At 36.6% G+C, this 17418-nt stretch overlaps 4 non-coding genes across 4 annotated transcripts; all 4 read right to left on the reverse strand.

Annotated features, from left to right (window-relative positions):
* Nucleotides 1–8098: 8098 nt before the first annotated feature.
* On the reverse strand, nt 8099–8170 carry TRNAM-CAU (transfer RNA methionine (anticodon CAU)). Its single transcript has one exon. It is a non-coding gene; the product is annotated as a tRNA-Met (tRNA).
* Nucleotides 8171–10431: 2261 nt separating this feature from the next.
* TRNAM-CAU (transfer RNA methionine (anticodon CAU)) lies at nt 10432–10503 on the reverse strand. The gene has a single exon. It is a non-coding gene; the product is annotated as a tRNA-Met (tRNA).
* A 3427-nt stretch (nt 10504–13930) lies between these two features.
* TRNAM-CAU (transfer RNA methionine (anticodon CAU)) lies at nt 13931–14002 on the reverse strand. The gene has a single exon. It is a non-coding gene; the product is annotated as a tRNA-Met (tRNA).
* A 1095-nt stretch (nt 14003–15097) lies between these two features.
* TRNAM-CAU (transfer RNA methionine (anticodon CAU)) lies at nt 15098–15169 on the reverse strand. The gene has a single exon. It is a non-coding gene; the product is annotated as a tRNA-Met (tRNA).
* Nucleotides 15170–17418: the final 2249 nt, after the last annotated feature.

The raw sequence follows: 17418 nt of genomic DNA on the forward strand, positions 1-17418 counted from the left end.
GCTCATGTAAGTGTAAGAGATCCTGAAGTACTCCTTCATCATGTGAAAGTACCAATGTGTTTCTTCATTGGTCAATGGAAGAAAAATCTTGCAAAACTCTCCAGATTATTGCCTTTTTAACCTTTTTCTAGGAAACTTTCTAGATGAATGCTTTTTAGCCTTTGTCAGTACAAGCTTTTGCAAGCTGTCTCTGTGGTGCAATCGGTAAGCGCATTCGGCTGTTAACCTAAAGGTTGGTGGTTCAATCCCACCCAGGGATGTTATTGACCGTGTGATCAAATTTTGGTGATCTTTAAGTAGACAAGTCAAAATTTCAAACCACCTCTTATAGTGTAGGGTACCTGGCCTTCTCTGATGCAATCAGAGTCAGATTTGATTAAGTCATTTTATAAAAAACAGGAAGCACAATTTAGCATGGGGTTGCAGAGAAAAAAATTATGCAGGCAGAGAAATCCAATTGAGTGATTAATCAGCTCTCCATTTTATGGCTTTATTTTTATGCTAACACATTTGCTCTCTGAAAAGTGTCCACAAAGCCAAGTCTCTGATTAACACCTTTGTAGGAATGGTTTTTCACCTATTACTGATTAAAACTTGCTTCATTGGAAAGGCAGCAAGATGCATCCTCATTACAATGTCCACTGAAATAATACAGGTTGACACCAGGAAACATAAACCTCACTGCATCCTTGCTGCTTTCTCAAGTGGGAATCTGTTTAATGTGAAAACCAGGTGATATCTAATCAGCACACAGGTAAGAAGTTAAGAAAATCTTTATTTAAGGGTGAAGATGTTTCTCACAAAATCGTTGCCCCAATGCATCATTGAAATTCAAGCTGGAAAGATGATTTTGAAATATCAATTGTACATTTTGCATTGCTCTTCTGGTGACAATGTAGCTTGTTTTTGTCAATTACCATTTCAGTAATAGGGTAAAGAAAATTAAGTGGATTTCTGAAAGAAAACAATGCTGTCAATATACTATTAAAACAAATTAAAATGTTAAAAGTTATTGTACTTTAGGTAAAAATAAAAGAGTCAAAATATCAATCCCAGTTTTGGAAGAATTTAATTAACAAAAAAATAAGTGCACATAGCAGAGGTTGGTTTCGATCCATCGACCTCTGGGTTATGGGCCCAGCACGCATCTGCTGCGCCACTCTGCTGCTCATGTAAGTGTAAGAGATCCTGAAGTACTCACTCATCATGTGAAAGTACCAATGTGTTTCTTCATTGGTCAATGGAAGAAAAATCTTGCAAAACTCTCCAGATTATTGCCTTTTTAACCTTTTTCTAGGAAACTTTCTAGATGAATGCTTTTTAGCCTTTGTCAGTACAAGCTTTTGCAAGCTGTCTCTGTGGTGCAATCTGTTAGCGCGTTCGGCTGTTAACCGAAAGGTTGGTGGTTTAATCCCACCCAGGGACGTAATTGACCGTGTGATCAAATTTTGGTGATCTTTAAGTAGACAAGTCAAAATTTCAAACCACCTCTTATAGTGTAGGGTATCTGGCCTTCTCTGATGCAATCAGAGTCAGATTTGATTAAGTCATTTTATAAAAAAACAGGAAGCACAATTTAGCATGGGGTTGCAGAGAAAAAAAATTATGCAGGCAGAGAAATCCAATTGAGTGATTAATCAGCTCTCCATTTTATGGCTTTATTTTTATGCTAACACATTTGCTCTCTGAAAAGTGTCCACATAGCCAAGTCTCTGATTAACACCTTTGTAGGAATGGTTTTTCACCTATTACTGATTAAAACTTGCTTCATTGGAAAGGCAGCAAGATGCATTCTCATTACAATGTCCACTGAAATAATACAGGTTGACACCAGGAAACATAAACCTCACTGCATCCTTGCTGCTTTCTCAAGTGGGAATCTGTTTAATGTGAAAACCAGGTGATATCTAATCAGCACACAGGTAAGAAGTTAAGAAAATCTTAATTTAAGGGTGAAGATGTTTCTCACAAAATCGTTGCCCCAATGCATCATTGAAATTCAAGCTGGAAAGATGATTTTGAAATATCAATTGTACATTTTGCATTGCTCTTCTGGTGACAATGTAGCTTGTTTTTGTCAATTACCATTTCAGTAATAGGGTAAAGAAAATTAAGTGGATTTCTGAAAGAAAACAATGCTGTCAATATACTATTAAAACAAATTCAAATGTTAAAAGTTATTGTACTTTAAGTAAAAATAAAAGAGTCAAAATATCAATCCCAGTTTTGGAAGAATTTAATTAACAAAAAAATAAGTGCACATAGCAGAGGATGGTTTCGATCCATCGACCTCTTGGTTATGGGCCCAGCACGCTTCCGCTGCGCCACTCTGCTGCTCATGTTAGTGTCAGAGATCCTGAAGTACTCACTCATCATGTGAAAGTACCAATGTGTTTCTTCGTTGGTCAATGGAAGAAAAATCTTGCAAAACTCTCCAGATTATTGCCTTTTTAACCTTTTTCTAGGAAACTTTCTAGATGAATGCTTTTTAGCCTTTGTCAGTACAAGCTTTTGCAAGCTGTCTCTGTGGTGCAATCTGTTAGCGCGTTCGGCTGTTAACCGAAAGGTTGGTGGTTTAATCCCACCCAGGGACGTAATTGACCGTGTGATCAAATTTTGGTGATCTTTAAGTAGACAAGTCAAAATTTCAAACCACCTCTTATAGTGTAGGGTATCTGGCCTTCTCTGATGCAATCAGAGTCAGATTTGATTAAGTCATTTTATAAAAAACAGGAAGCACAATTTAGCATGGGGTTGCAGAGAAAAAAAATTATGCAGGCAGAGAAATCCAATTGAGTGATTAATCAGCTCTCCATTTTATGGCTTTATTTTTATGCTAACACATTTGCTCTCTGAAAAGTGTCCACAAAGCCAAGTCTCTGATTAACACCTTTGTAGGAATGGTTTTTCACCTATTACTGATTAAAACTTGCTTCATTGGAAAGGCAGCAAGATGCATCCTCATTACAATGTCCACTGAAATAATACAGGTTGACACCAGGAAACATAAACCTCACTGCGTCCTTGCTGCTTTCTCAAGTGGGAATCTGTTTAATGTGAAAACCAGGTGATATCTAATCAGCACACAGGTAAGAAGTTAAGAAAATCTTTCTTTAAGGGTGAAGATGTTTCTCACAAAATCGTTGCCCCAATGCATCATTGAAATTCAAGCTGGAAAGATGATTTTGAAATATCAATTGTACATTTTGCATTGCTCTTCTGGTGACAATGTAGCTTGTTTTTGTCAATTACCATTTCAGTAATAGGGTAAAGAAAATTAAGTGGATTTCTGAAAGAAAACAATGCTGTCAATATACTATTAAAACAAATTAAAATGTTAAAAGTTATTGTACTTTAAGTAAAAATAAAAGAGTCAAAATATCAATCCCAGTTTTGGAAGAATTTAATTAACAAAAAAATAAGTGCACATAGCAGAGGATTGTTTCGATCCATCGACCTCTGGGTTATGGGCCCAGCACGCTTCCACTGCGCCACTCTGCTGCTCATGTTAGTGTCAGAGATCCTGAAGTACTCACTCATCATGTGAAAGTACCAATGTGTTTCTTCGTTGGTCAATGGAAGAAAAATCTTGCAAAACTCTCCAGATTATTGCCTTTTTAACCTTTTTCTAGGAAACTTTCTAGATGAATGCTTTTTAGCCTTTGTCAGTACATGCTTTTGCAAGCTGTCTCTGTGGCGCAATCGGTAAGCGCATTCGGCTGTTAACTTAAAGGTTGGTGGTTCTATCCCACCCAGGGATTTTATTGACCGTGTGATCAAGTTTTGGTGATCTTTAAGTAGACAAGTCAAAATTTCAAACAACCTATTATAGTGTAGGGTACCTGGCCTTCTCTGATGCAATCAGAGTCAGATTTGATTAAGTCATTTTATAAAAAACAGGAAGCACAATTTAGCATGGGTTTGCAGAGAAAAAAAATTATGCAGGCAGAGAAATCCAATTGAGTGATTAATCAGCTCTCCATTTTATGGCTTTATTTTTATGCTAACACATTTGCTCTCTGAAAAGTGTCCACAAAGCCAAGTCTCTGATTAACACCTTTGTAGGAATGGTTTTTCACCTATTACTGATTAAAACTTGCTTCATTGGAAAGGCAGCAAGATGCATCCTCATTACAATGTCCACTGAAATAATACAGGTTGACACCAGGAAACATAAACCTCACTGCATCCTTGCTGCTTTCTCAAGTGGGAATCTGTTTAATGTGAAAACCAGGTGATATCTAATCAGCACACAGGTAAGAAGTTAAGAAAATCTTTCTTTAAGGGTGAAGATGTTTCTCACAAAATCGTTGCCCCAATGCATCATTGAAATTCAAGCTGGAAAGATGATTTTGAAATATCAATTGTACATTTTGCATTGCTCTTCTGGTGACAATGTAGCTTGTTTTTGTCAATTACCATTTCAGTAATAGGGTAAAGAAAATTAAGTGGATTTCTGAAAGAAAACAATGCTGTCAATATACTATTAAAACAAATTAAAATGTTAAAAGTTATTGTACTTTAGGTAAAAATAAAAGAGTCAAAATATCAATCCCAGTTTTGGAAGAATTTAATTAACAAAAAAATAAGTGCACATAGCAGAGGATGGTTTCGATCCATCGACCTCTGGGTTATGGGCCAAGCACGCTTCCGCTGCACCACTCTGCTGCTCGTGTAAGTGTAAGAGATCCTGAAGTACTCCTTCATCATGTGAAAGTACCAATGTGTTTCTTCATTGGTCAATGGAAGAAAAATCTTGCAAAACTCTCCAGATTATTGCCTTTTTAACCTTTTTCTAGGAAACTTTCTAGATGAATGCTTTTTAGCCTTTGTCAGTACAAGCTTTTGCAAGCTGTCTCTGTGGTGCAATCTGTTAGCACGTTCAGCTGTTAACCGAAAGGTTGGTGGTTTAATCCCACCCAGGGACGTAATTGACCGTGTGATCAAATTTTGGTGATCTTTAAGTAGACAAGTCAAAATTTCAAACCACCTCTTATAGTGTAGGGTACCTGGCCTTCTCTGATGCAATCAGAGTCAGATTTGATGAAGTCATTTTTATAAAAAACAGGAAGCACAATTTAGCATGGGGTTGCAGAGAAAAAAAATTATGCAGGCAGAGAAATCCAATTGAGTGATTAATCAGCTCTCCATTTTATGGCTTTATTTTTATGCTAACACATTTGCTCTCTGAAAAGTGTCCACAAAGCCAAGTCTCTGATTAACACCTTTGTAGGAATGGTTTTTCACCTATTACTGATTAAAACTTGCTTCATTGGAAAGGCAGCAAGATGCATCCTCATTACAATGTCCACTGAAATAATACAGGTTGACACCAGGAAACATAAACCTCACTGCATCCTTGCTGCTTTCTCAAGTGGGAATCTGTTTAATGTGAAAACCAGGTGATATCTAATCAGCACACAGGTAAGAAGTTAAGAAAATCTTTATTTAAGGGTGAAGATGTTTCTCACAAAATCGTTGCCCCAATGCATCATTGAAATTCAAGCTGGAAAGATGATTTTGAAATATCAATTGTACATTTTGCATTGCTCTTCTGGTGACAATGTAGCTTGTTTTTGTCAATTACCATTTCAGTAATAGGGTAAAGAAAATTAAGTGGATTTCTGAAAGAAAACAATGCTGTCAATATACTATTAAAACAAATTAAAATGTTAAAAGTTATTGTACTTTAGGTAAAAATAAAAGAGTCAAAATATCAATCCCAGTTTTGGAAGAATTTAATTAACAAAAAAATAAGTGCACATAGCAGAGGATGGTTTCGATCCATCGACCTCTGGGTTATGGGCCCAGCACGCTTCCGCTGCACCACTCTGCTGCTCGTGTAAGTGTAAGAGATCCTGAAGTACTCCTTCATCATGTGAAAGTACCAATGTGTTTCTTCATTGGTCAATGGAAGAAAAATCTTGCAAAACTCTCCAGATTATTGCCTTTTTAACCTTTTTCTAGGAAACTTTCTAGATGAATGCTTTTTAGCCTTTGTCAGTACAAGCTTTTGCAAGCTGTCTCTGTGGTGCAATCTGTTAGCACGTTCAGCTGTTAACCGAAAGGTTGGTGGTTTAATCCCACCCAGGGACGTAATTGACCGTGTGATCAAATTTTGGTGATCTTTAAGTAGACAAGTCAAAATTTCAAACCACCTCTTATAGTGTAGGGTACCTGGCCTTCTCTGATGCAATCAGAGTCAGATTTGATGAAGTCATTTTATAAAAAACAGGAAGCACAATTTAGCATGGGGTTGCAGAGAAAAAAAATTATGCAGGCAGAGAAATCCAATTGAGTGATTAATCAGCTCTCCATTTTATGGCTTTATTTTTATGCTAACACATTTGCTCTCTGAAAAGTGTCCACATAGCCAAGTCTCTGATTAACACCTTTGTAGGAATGGTTTTTCACCTATTACTGATTAAAACTTGCTTCATTGGAAAGGCAGCAAGATGCATCCTCATTACAATGTCCACTGAAATAATACAGGTTGACACCAGGAAACATAAACCTCACTGCATCCTTGCTGCTTTCTCAAGTGGGAATCTGTTTAATGTGAAAACCAGGTGATATCTAATCAGCACACAGGTAAGAAGTTAAGAAAATCTTTATTTAATGGTGAAGATGTTTCTCACAAAATCGTTGCCCCAATGCATCATTGAAATTCAAGCTGGAAAGATGATTTTGAAATATCAATTGTACATTTTGCATTGCTCTTCTGGTGACAATGTAGCTTGTTTTTGTCAATTACCATTTCAGTAATAGGGTAAAGAAAATTAAGTGGATTTCTGAAAGAAAACAATGCTGTCAATATACTATTAAAACAAATTAAAATGTTAAAAGTTATTGTACTTTAGGTAAAAATAAAAGAGTCAAAATATCAATCCCAGTTTTGGAAGAATTTTATTAACAAAAAAATAAGTGCACATAGCAGAGGATGGCTTCGATCCATCGACCTCTGGGTTATGGGCCCAGCACGCTTCCGCTGCGCCACTCTACTGCTCAAGTTAGTGTCAGAGATCCTGAAGTACTCACTCATCATGTGAAAGTACAAATGTGTTTCTTCGTTGGTCAATGGAAGAAAAATCTTGCAAAACTCTACAGATTATTGCCTTTTTAACCTTTTTCTAGGAAACTTTCTAGATGAATGCTTTGTAGTCTTTGTCAGTACACGCTTTTGCAAGCTGTCTCTGTCGCGCAATCGGTAAGCGCATTCGGCTGTTAACCTAAAGGTTGGTGGTTCTATCCCACCCAGGGATGTTATTAACCGTGTGATCAAGTTTTGGTGATCTTTAAGTAGACAAGTCAAAATTTCAAACCACCTCTTATAGTGTAGGGTACCTGGCCTTCTCTGATGCAATCAGAGTCAGATTTGATTAAGTCATTTTATAAAAAACAGGAAGCACAATTTAGCATGGGGTTGCAGAGAAAAAAAATTATGCAGGCAGAGAAATCCAATTGAGTGATTAATCAGCTCTCCATTTTATGGCTTTATTTTTATGCTAACACATTTGCTCTCTGAAAAGTGTCCACAAAGCCAAGTCTCTGATTAACACCTTTGTAGGAATGGTTTTTCACCTATCACTGATTAAAACTTGCTTCATTGGAAAGGCAGCAAGATGCATCCTCATTACAATGTCCACTGAAATAATACAGGTTGACACCAGGAAACATAAACCTCACTGCATCCTTGCTGCTTTCTCAAGTGGGAATCTGTTTAATGTGAAAACCAGGTGATATCTAATCAGCACACAGGTAAGAAGTTAAGAAAATCTTTCTTTAAGGGTGAAGATGTTTCTCACAAAATCGTTGCCCCAATGCATCATTGAAATTCAAGCTGGAAAGATGATTTTGAAATATCAATTGTACATTTTGCATTGCTCTTCTGGTGACAATGTAGCTTGTTTTTGTCAATTACCATTTCAGTAATAGGGTAAAGAAAATTAAGTGGATTTCTGAAAGAAAACAATGCTGTCAATATACTATTAAAACAAATTAAAATGTTAAAAGTTATTGTACTTTAGGTAAAAATAAAAGAGTCAAAATATCAATCCCAGTTTTGGAAGAATTTAATTAACAAAAAAATAAGTGCACATAGCAGAGGATGGTTTCGATCCATCGACCTCTGGGTTATGGGCCCAGCACGCTTCCGCTGCGCCACTCTGCTGCTCATGTAAGTGTAAGAGATCCTGAAGTACTCCTTCATCATGTGAAAGTACCAATGTGTTTCTTCATTGGTCAATGGAAGAAAAATCTTGCAAAACTCTCCAGATTATTGCCTTTTTAACCTTTTTCTAGGAAACTTTCTAGATGAATGCTTTTTAGCCTTTGTCAGTACAAGCTTTTGCAAGCTGTCTCTGTGGTGCAATCTGTTAGCACGTTCAGCTGTTAACCGAAAGGTTGGTGGTTTAATCCCACCCAGGGACGTAATTGACCGTGTGATCAAATTTTGGTGATCTTTAAGTAGACAAGTCAAAATTTCAAACCACCTCTTATAGTGTAGGGTACCTGGCCTTCTCTGATGCAATCAGAGTCAGATTTGATGAAGTCATTTTATAAAAAACAGGAAGCACAATTTAGCATGGGGTTGCAGAGAAAAAAAATTATGCAGGCAGAGAAATCCAATTGAGTGATTAATCAGCTCTCCATTTTATGGCTTTATTTTTATGCTAACACATTTGCTCTCTGAAAAGTGTCCACATAGCCAAGTCTCTGATTAACACCTTTGTAGGAATGGTTTTTCACCTATTACTGATTAAAACTTGCTTCAATGGAAAGGCAGCAAGATGCATCCTCATTACAATGTCCACTGAAATAATACAGGTTGACACCAGGAAACATAAACCTCACTGCATCCTTGCTGCTTTCTCAAGTGGGAATCTGTTTAATGTGAAAACCAGGTGATATCTAATCAGCACACAGGTAAGAAGTTAAGAAAATCTTTATTTAATGGTGAAGATGTTTCTCACAAAATCGTTGCCCCAATGCATCATTGAAATTCAAGCTGGAAAGATGATTTTGAAATATCAATTGTACATTTTGCATTGCTCTTCTGGTGACAATGTAGCTTGTTTTTGTCAATTACCATTTCAGTAATAGGGTAAAGAAAATTAAGTGGATTTCTGAAAGAAAACAATGCTGTCAATATACTATTAAAACAAATTAAAATGTTAAAAGTTATTGTACTTTAGGTAAAAATAAAAGAGTCAAAATATCAATCCCAGTTTTGGAAGAATTTAATTAACAAAAAAATAAGTGCACATAGCAGAGGATGGCTTCGATCCATCGACCTCTGGGTTATGGGCCCAGCACGCTTCCGCTGCGCCACTCTACTGCTCAAGTTAGTGTCAGAGATCCTGAAGTACTCACTCATCATGTGAAAGTACAAATGTGTTTCTTCGTTGGTCAATGGAAGAAAAATCTTGCAAAACTCTCCAGATTATTGCCTTTTTAACCTTTTTCTAGGAAACTTTCTAGATGAATGCTTTTTAGTCTTTGTCAGTACATGCTTTTGCAAGCTGTCTCTGTCGCGCAATCGGTAAGCGCATTCGGCTGTTAACCTAAAGGTTGGTGGTTCTATCCCACCCAGGGATGTTATTAACCGTGTGATCAAGTTTTGGTGATCTTTAAGTAGACAAGTCAAAATTTCAAACCACCTCTTATAGTGTAGGGTACCTGGCCTTCTCTGATGCAATCAGAGTCAGATTTGATTAAGTCATTTTATAAAAAACAGGAAGCACAATTTAGCATGGGGTTGCAGAGAAAAAAATTATGCAGGCAGAGAAATCCAATTGAGTGATTAATCAGCTCTCCATTTTATGGCTTTATTTTTATGCTAACACATTTGCTCTCTGAAAAGTGTCCACAAAGCCAAGTCTCTGATTAACACCTTTGTAGGAATGGTTTTTCACCTATCACTGATTAAAACTTGCTTCATTGGAAAGGCAGCAAGATGCATCCTCATTACAATGTCCACTGAAATAATACAGGTTGACACCAGGAAACATAAACCTCACTGCATCCTTGCTGCTTTCTCAAGTGGGAATCTGTTTAATGTGAAAACCAGGTGATATCTAATCAGCACACAGGTAAGAAGTTAAGAAAATCTTTCTTTAAGGGTGAAGATGTTTCTCACAAAATCGTTGCCCCAATGCATCATTGAAATTCAAGCTGGAAAGATGATTTTGAAATATCAATTGTACATTTTGCATTGCTCTTCTGGTGACAATGTAGCTTGTTTTTGTCAATTACCATTTCAGTAATAGGGTAAAGAAAATTAAGTGGATTTCTGAAAGAAAACAATGCTGTCAATATACTATTAAAACAAATTAAAATGTTAAAAGTTATTGTACTTTAGGTAAAAATAAAAGAGTCAAAATATCAATCCCAGTTTTGGAAGAATTTAATTAACAAAAAAATAAGTGCACATAGCAGAGGATGGTTTCGATCCATCGACCTCTGGGTTATGGGCCCAGCACGCTTCCGCTGCGCCACTCTGCTGCTCATGTAAGTGTAAGAGATCCTGAAGTACTCCTTCATCATGTGAAAGTACAAATGTGTTTCTTCATTGGTCAATGGAAGAAAAATCTTGCAAAACTCTCCAGATTATTGCCTTTTTAACCTTTTTCTAGGAAACTTTCTAGATGAATGCTTTTTAGCCTTTGTCGGTACAAGCTTTTGCAAGCTGTCTCTGTGGTGCAATCTGTTAGCGCGTTTGGCTGTTAACCGAAAGGTTGGTGGTTTAATCCCACCCAGGGACGTAATTGACCGTGTGATCAAATTTTGGTGATCTTTAAGTAGACAAGTCAAAATTTCAAACCACCTCTTATAGTGTAGGGTATCTGGCCTTCTCTGATGCAATCAGAGTCAGATTTGATTAAGTCATTTTATAAAAAACAGGAAGCACAATTTAGCATGGGGTTGCAGAGAAAAAAAATTATGCAGGCAGAGAAATCCAATTGAGTGATTAATCAGCTCTCCATTTTATGGCTTTATTTTTATGCTAACACATTTGCTCTCTGAAAAGTGTCCACAAAGCCAAGTCTCTGATTAACACCTTTGTAGGAATGGTTTTTCACCTATTACTGATTAAAACTTGCTTCATTGGAAAGGCAGCAAGATGCATCCTCATTACAATGTCCACTGAAATAATACAGGTTGACACCAGGAAACATAAACCTCACTGCATCCTTGCTGCTTTCTCAAGTGGGAATCTGTTTAATGTGAAAACCAGGTGATATCTAATCAGCACACAGGTAAGAAGTTAAGAAAATCTTTATTTAAGGGTGAAGATGTTTCTCACAAAATCGTTGCCCCAATGCATCATTGAAATTCAAGCTGGAAAGATGATTTTGAAATATCAATTGTACATTTTGCATTGCTCTTCTGGTGACAATGTAGCTTGTTTTTGTCAATTACCATTTCAGTAATAGGGTAAAGAAAATTAAGTGGATTTCTGAAAGAAAACAATGCTGTCAATATACTATTAAACAAATGAAAATGTTAAAAGTAATTGTACTTTAAGTAAAAATAAAAGAGTCAAAATATATATCCCAGTTTTGGAAGAATTTAATTAACAAAAAAATAAGTGCACATAGCAGAGGATGGTTTCGATCCATCGACCTCTGGGTTATGGGCCCAGCATGCTTCCGCTGCGCCACTCTGCTGCTCATGTTAGTGTCAGAGATCCTGAAGTACTCACGCATCATGTGAAAGTACCACTGTGTTTCTTCGTTGGTCAATGGAAGAAAAATCTTGCAAAACTCTCCAGATTATTGCCTTTTTAACCTTTTTCTAGGAAACTTTCTAGATGAATGCTTTTTAGCCTTTGTCAGTACAATCTTTTGCAAGCTGTCTCTGTGGCGCAATCGGTAAGCGCATTCGGCTGTTAACCTAAAGGTTGGTGGTTCTATCCCACCCAGGGATGTTATTGACCGTGTGATCAAGTTTTGGTGATCTTTAAGTAGACAAGTCAAAATTTCAAACCACCTATTATAGTGTAGGGCACCTAGCCTTCTCTGATGCAATCAGAGTCAGATTTGATTAAGTCATTTTATAAAAAACAGGAAGCACAATTTAGCATGGGGTTGCAGAGAAAAAAAATTATGCAGGCAGAGAAATCCAATTGAGTGATTAATCAGCTCTCCATTTTATGGCTTTATTTTTATGCTAACACATTTGCTCTCTGAAAAGTGTCCACAAAGCCAAGTCTCTGATTAACACCTTTGTAGGAATGGTTTTTCACCTATTACTGATTAAAACTTGCTTCATTGGAAAGGCAGCAAGATGCATCCTCATTACAATGTCCACTGAAATAATACAGGTTGACACCAGGAAACATAAACCTCACTGCATCCTTGCTGCTTTCTCAAGTGGGAATCTGTTTAATGTGAAAACCAGGTGATATCTAATCAGCACACAGGTAAGAAGTTAAGAAAATCTTTCTTTAAGGGTGAAGATGTTTCTCACAAAATCGTTGCCCCAATGCATCATTGAAATTCAAGCTGGAAAGATGATTTTGAAATATCAATTGTACATTTTGCATTGCTCTTCTGGTGACAATGTAGCTTGTTTTTGTCAATTACCATTTCAGTAATAGGGTAAAGAAAATTAAGTGGATTTCTGAAAGAAAACAATGCTGTCAATATACTATTAAAACAAATTAAAATGTTAAAAGTTATTGTACTTTAAGTAAAAATAAAAGAGTCAAAATATCAATACCAGTTTTGGAAGAATTTAATTAACAAAAAAATAAGTGCACATAGCAGAGGATGGTTTCGATCCATCGACCTCTGGGTAATGGGCCCAGCACGCTTCCGCTGCGCCACTCTGCTGCTCGTGTAAGTGTAAGAGATCCTGAAGTACTCACTCATCATGTGAATGTACCAATGTGTTTCTTCATTGGTCAATGGAAGAAAAATCTTGCAAAACTCTCCAGATTATTGCCTTTTTAACCTTTTTCTAGGAAACTTTCTAGATGAATGCTTTTTAGCCTTTGTCAGTACATGCTTTTGCAAGCTGTCTCTGTGGCGCAATCGGTAAGCGCATTCGGCTGTTAACCTAAAGGTTGGTGGTTCTATCCCACCCAGGGATGTTATTGACCGTGTGATCAAGTTTTGGTGATCTTTAAGTAGACAAGTCAAAATTTCAAACCACCTATTATAGTGTAGGGTACCTGGCCTTCTCTGATGCAATCAGAGTCAGATTTGATTAAGTCATTTTATAAAAAACAGGAAGCACAATTTAGCATGGGTTGCAGAGAAAAAAAATTATGCAGGCAGAGAAATCCAATTGAGTGATTAATCAGCTCTCCATTTTATGGCTTTATTTTTATGCTAACACATTTGCTCTCTGAAAAGTGTCCACAAAGCCAAGTCTCTGATTAACACCTTTGTAGGAATGGTTTTTCACCTATTACTGATTAAAACTTGTTTCATTGGAAAGGCAGCAAGATGCATCCTCATTACAATGTCCACTGAAATAATACAGGTTGACACCAGGAAACATAAACCTCACTGCATCCTTGCTGCTTTCTCAAGTGGGAATCTGTTTAATGTGAAAACCAGGTGATATCTAATCAGCACACAGGTAAGAAGTTAAGAAAATCTTTCTTTAAGTGTGAAGATGTTTCTCACAAAATCGTTGCCCCAATGCATCATTGAAATTCAAGCTGGAAAAATGATTTTGAAATATCAATTGTACATTTTGCATTGCTCTTCTGGTGACAATGTAGCTTGTTTTTGTCAATTACCATTTCAGTAATAGGGTAAAGAAAATTAAGTGGATTTCTGAAAGAAAACAATGCTGTCAATATACTATTAAAACAAATTAAAATGTTAAAAGTTATTGTACTTTAGGTAAAAATAAAAGAGTCAAAATATCAATCCCAGTTTTGGAATAATTTAATTAACAAAAAAATAAGTGCACATAGCAGAGGATGGTTTCGATCCATCGACCTCTGGGTTATGGGCCCAGCACGCTTCCGCTGCGCCACTCTGCTGCTCATGTAAGTGTAAGAGATCCTGAAGTACTCCTTCATCATGTGAAAGTACCAATGTGTTTCTTTATTGGTCAATGGAAGAAAAATCTTGCAAAACTCTCCAGATTATTGCCTTTTTAACCTTTTTCTAGGAAACTTTCTAGATGAATGCTTTTTAGCCTTTGTCAGTACAAGCTTTTGCAAGCTGTCTCTGTGGTGCAATCTGTTAGCGCGTTCGGCTGTTAACCGAAAGGTTGGTGGTTTAATCCCACCCAGGGACGTAATTGACCGTGTGATCAAATTTTGGTGATCTTTAAGTAGACAAGTCAAACTTTCAAACCACCTATTATAGTGTAGGGTATCTGGCCTTCTCTGATGCAATCAGAGTCAGATTTGATTAAGTCATTTTATAAAAAACAGGAAGCACAATTTAGCATGGGGTTGCAGAGAAAAAAAATTATGCAGGCAGAGAAATCCAATTGAGTGATTAATCAGCTCTCCATTTTATGGCTTTATTTTTATGCCAACACATTTGCTCTCTGAAAAGTGTCCACAAAGCCAAGTCTCTGATTAACACCTTTGTAGGAATGGTTTTTCACCTATTACTGATTAAAACTTGCTTCATTGGAAAGGCAGCAAGATGCATCCTCATTACAATGTCCACTGAAATAATACAGGTTGACACCAGGAAACATAAACCTCACTGCATCCTTGCTGCTTTCTCAAGTGGGAATCTGTTTAATGTGAAAACCAGGTGATATCTAATCAGCACACAGGTAAGAAGTTAAGAAAATCTTTATTTAAGGGTGAAGATGTTTCTCACAAAATCGTTGCCCCAATGCATCATTGAAATTCAAGCTGGAAAGATGATTTTGAAATATCAATTGTACATTTTGCATTGCTCTTCTGGTGAAAATGTAGCTTGTTTTTGTCAATTACCATTTCAGTAATAGGGTAAAGAAAATTAAGTGGATTTCAGAAAGAAAACAATGCTGTCAATATACTATTAAAACAAATTAAAATGTTAAAAGTTATTGTACTTTAGGTAAAAATAAAAGAGTCAAAATATCAATCCCAGTTTTGGAAGAATTTAATTAACAAAAAAATAAGTGCACATAGCAGAGGATGGTTTCGATCCATCGACCTCTGGGTTATGGGCCCAGCACGCTTCCGCTGCGCCACTCTGCTGCTCATGTTAGTGTCAGAGATCCTGATGTACTCACTCATCATGTGAAAGTACCAATGTGTTTCTTCATTGGTCAATGGAAGAAAAATCTTGCAAAACTCTCCAGATTATTGCCTTTTTAACCTTTTTCTAGGAAACTTTCTAGATGAATGCTTTTTAGCCTTTGTCGGTACAAGCTTTTGCAAGCTGTCTCTGTGGTGCAATCTGTTAGCGCGTTCGGCTGTTAACCGAAAGGTTGGTGGTTTAATCCCACCCAGGGACGTAATTGACCGTGTGATCAAATTTTGGTGATCTTTAAGTAGACAAGTCAAAATTTCAAACCACCTCTTATAGTGTAGGGTATCTGGCCTTCTCTGATGCAATCAGAGTCAGATTTGATTAAGTCATTTTATAAAAAACAGGAAGCACAATTTAGCATGGGGTTGCAGAGAAAAAAAATTATGCAGGCAGACAAATCCAATTGAGTGATTAATCAGCTCTCCATTTTATGGCTTTATTTTTATGCTAACACATTTGCTCTCTGAAAAGTGTCCACAAAGCCAAGTCTCTGATTAACACCTTTGTAGGAATGGTTTTTCACCTATTACTGATTAAAACTTGCTTCATTGGAAAGGCAGCAAGATGCATCCTCATTACAATGTCCACTGAAATAATACAGGTTGACACCAGGAAACATAAACCTCACTGCATCCTTGCTGCTTTCTCAAGTGGGAATCTGTTTAATGTGAAAACCAGGTGATATCTAATCAGCACACAGGTAAGAAGTTAAGAAAATCTTTATTTAAGGGTGAAGATGTTTCTCACAAAATCGTTGCCCCAATGCATCATTGAAATTCAAGCTGGAAAGATGATTTTGAAATATCAATTGTACATTTTGCATTGCTCTTCTGGTGACAATGTAGCTTGTTTTTGTCAATTACCATTTCAGTAATAGGGTAAAGAAAATTAAGTGGATTTCTGAAAGAAAACAATGCTGTCAATATACTATTAAACAAATGAAAATGTTAAAAGTAATTGTACTTTAAGTAAAAATAAAAGAGTCAAAATATATATCCCAGTTTTGGAAGAATTTAATTAACAAAAAAATAAGTGCACATAGCAGAGGATGGTTTCGATCCATCGACCTCTGGGTTATGGGCCCAGCATGCTTCCGCTGCGCCACTCTGCTGCTCATGTTAGTGTCAGAGATCCTGAAGTACTCACGCATCATGTGAAAGTACCAATGTGTTTCTTCGTTGGTCAATGGAAGAAAAATCTTGCAAAACTCTCCAGATTATTGCCTTTTTAACCTTTTTCTAGGAAACTTTCTAGATGAATGCTTTTTAGCCTTTGTCAGTACAAGCTTTTGCAAGCTGTCTCTGTGGCGCAATCGGTAAGCGCATTCGGCTGTTAACCTAAAGGTTGGTGGTTCTATCCCACCCAGGGATGTTATTGACCATGTGATCAAGTTTTGGTGATCTTTAAGTAGACAAGTCAAAATTTCAAACCACCTATTATAGTGTAGGGCACCTAGCCTTCTCTGATGCAATCAGAGTCAGATTTGATTAAGTCATTTTATAAAAAACAGGAAGCACAATTTAGCATGGGGTTGCAGAGAAAAAAAATTATGCAGGCAGAGAAATCCAATTGAGTGATTAATCAGCTCTCCATTTTATGGCTTTATTTTTATGCTAACACATTTGCTCTCTGAAAAGTGTCCACAAAGCCAAGTCTCTGATTAACACCTTTGTAGGAATGGTTTTTCACCTATTACTGATTAAAACTTGCTTCATTGGAAAGGCAGCAAGATGCATCCTCATTACAATGTCCACTGAAATAATACAGGTTGACACCAGGAAACATAAACCTCACTGCATCCTTGCTGCTTTCTCAAGTGGGAATCTGTTTAATGTGAAAACCAGGTGATATCTAATCAGCACACAGGTAAGAAGTTAAGAAAATCTTTCTTTAAGGGTGAAGATGTTTCTCACAAAATCGTTGCCCCAATGCATCATTGAAATTCAAGCTGGAAAGATGATTTTGAAATATCAATTGTACATTTTGCATTGCTCTTCTGGTGACAATGTAGCTTGTTTTTGTCAATTACCATTTCAGTAATAGGGTAAAGAAAATTAAGTGGATTTCTGAAAGAAAACAATGCTGTCAATATACTATTAAAACAAATTAAAATGTTAAAAGTTATTGTACTTTAAGTAAAAATAAAAGAGTCAAAATATCAATACCAGTTTTGGAAGAATTTAATTAACAAAAA

Source organism: Pseudophryne corroboree, chromosome 4 (genome assembly GCF_028390025.1).
Source record: "Pseudophryne corroboree isolate aPseCor3 chromosome 4, aPseCor3.hap2, whole genome shotgun sequence".
Taxonomy (NCBI): Eukaryota; Metazoa; Chordata; class Amphibia; order Anura; family Myobatrachidae; genus Pseudophryne; species Pseudophryne corroboree.